This window comes from Pteropus vampyrus, unplaced genomic scaffold (assembly GCF_000151845.1).
Source record: "Pteropus vampyrus isolate Shadow unplaced genomic scaffold, Pvam_2.0 Scaffold45, whole genome shotgun sequence".
Classification (NCBI taxonomy): Eukaryota; Metazoa; Chordata; class Mammalia; order Chiroptera; family Pteropodidae; genus Pteropus; species Pteropus vampyrus.
In genome coordinates, this window is record NW_011888826.1 from 2,112,286 (window position 1) to 2,114,616 (window position 2,331).

General features: G+C 41.6%; 1 pseudogene; it reads left to right on the forward strand.

The window, feature by feature from the left end:
- Positions 1-1,436: 1,436 nt before the first annotated feature.
- LOC111739016 lies at positions 1,437-1,555 on the forward strand (annotated as a pseudogene).
- Positions 1,556-2,331: the final 776 nt, after the last annotated feature.

The following is a 2,331-nucleotide window of genomic DNA, read 5'->3' on the forward strand; positions in this document are numbered from 1 at the left end:
GGTTCTTCATGTGAGTCAGGACTAGAGGGAGTGAAAGGCTGGAGCAGTTCCTCCCCAGGTTTCCACTGGGGCCTCCAGACTGACGCCTGGAGCTGGAATTCCCCCAAAAGTTGGTTGCAACAATAGGGGGTTTGCACTAGTGTTGCTGAGGTAGGGCATGGTAGTGGAATAAGCAGCAGAGATTTGTTGATAGTTTATTAAATTCAGGAAGGAAAAGGGAGAGAAGAGTCAAGAACAACTCATAGGTTATGTGGTTGAGAAATCTGGAGCAAATCAGGGCCGCCGAACCAAGTGGTAAAACTGAAGTGGTAATTGTGGAGAGAAAAGGCGGATACTTTTGATGGTACTACATTTGTGGCTTAGAGTCAGAGCTGAAAGTTTGAAATGAAGGTGGAGTGGTTAAAACATATTTTTTTTGCTGCTCAACTCTGTGATATCCAACGTTAAATCCGGATACTGGGAGCAAAATTTGATTCTGTTTGAGAGTGAAGTGGTTCTTAAGGATGTTGGAACCTCACGGTGGTCCTGCACAGCATGTTCATCCGTTATCTGTTGTCATCTCAGACTGAGTTTAACTTTTAGAATATAATTAACACGTTTATTTGGGGTGGTTCTTTCAGTAGATGTTAAATAAACTGAAAATGACTGTCTATATTTCCTTTCTGGTTTCTCAGATGAGTTGAGTTCGATTGTGCCCCAGTTTTTCTAGATATCTAGTTGTTTCAGGTGATATTAAAAAGAGAGGCTGCTGAAACAGAGGAAGTTTTGTGCATGTGTACCTTGAGGATGGAGTGGGGAGAGAGAAACTGATAAAATATGACAATGAAAAAAGCAACAGTTAACATGTATTGGGTGCTCACTATGCACTAAGTGGTATTCTAAACACTACATATAATTATCTCATTTCATTTTCAACAGCAAAATTAAATAATTACTATTAATACTCTCCTTTTAAATTAAGGAAACTAAAGCACAGAGAGGCTAGTGGATTTGCCCCAGGCTACAGAGATCATCAGGCTGCATCCCTGACTGGCTTGGTAAACTGGCACAAGACAAGTAGAGGAGGTAAGGAAGTGTCGTGCTCCTTCCTGGACCTCATCCTCTGTGTCTCTTTCATTTGGCTAGTCCTTCTGATTGATATCATTTTATTAAAAAAGTGCAGCTGCAAATACAGAGCTTTCCTGAGTTCTGTGAGTTGTTCTAGCAAATTACTGGACCTGAGTAGGTCATAGGAACCCCTGAATTTATCACCGGTCAGTCGGAAGTGTGGGTGGCCTAGGAATCCCTGAAATGCAGCTGGCATCTGAAGTGAGGGCGGTCTCGTTAGGGACTATTCCCTTGGGCTTGTGAGGACTGTGATAACTCCAGGTGGTTAGTGCCTGAACTGAATCATAGGTTTACCAGAAGGAATTGGCTCACAAGATTATGGAGGGTAAGTCTATGGCCATGCTCCCCTGAATAAGCCTGATCCTGTCTCATCTCAGAAGCTAAGCAGGGTCGGGCCTGGGTAGTATTTGGATGGAAGACCACCTAGGAAGACCAGATGTTGTAGGCATAAAAAACAAAAAATAAAAAAATAAGGGATTGTAAACTGACAAGGTCCTTGCAATCTGTGAGGTCAACCAAGGGTTGCCTTGCCTAAAAAAAAAAAAAAAAGAAAAGAAAAAGAAGACCCAGGTGAGCCGATGGTGTAGTTCCACTCTGAGTCCAAGTTTGAAGGCCGAAGACTTGTGGCCCAGGTCCAAGACAGTTGGGCAAAAAGAATGAATTCTGCTTTTCTTAGCCTTTTTGTTCTATTCAGGCCTTCAATGATTTGGATGAGGACCACTCATGGTGGGAGGGCAATTTGCTTTACTCACGCTACCCATTCAAATGTTCACCTTACCCAGAGACACCCTCACAGACACGCCCAGAATAATGTTTAACCAAACATATGGGCACCTTATGCCCAGTTAAGTTGACACAAAAAATTAACCTCCACTGTAGGCAAATGTATCAGTTTTTTGGTGCTGCTACAACAAATTACAACAAACTTATGGCTCAAAACAACAGAAATTTGTAATTTTATAGTTCTGGAGGTCAGTAGCCAAAAAAGGGTCTCAGGGGCTTAAAATGAAAATGTCCCAGAACGCACAAATTATGAGATACTTAATATAATAATATTGCACATGTTTTTAATTTGAAGTTCAGTACAAAATGTAGTCTGAACATTGCTTTACTTCTACTATCTCCACCTAAGTATTATAATTTTGAATCCTGTGAAGATATCAAGACCCTTTTGCTGGTGAAGACTGAGGCCAGGCTGACATACAGTAAATATGCAGAGAGCAG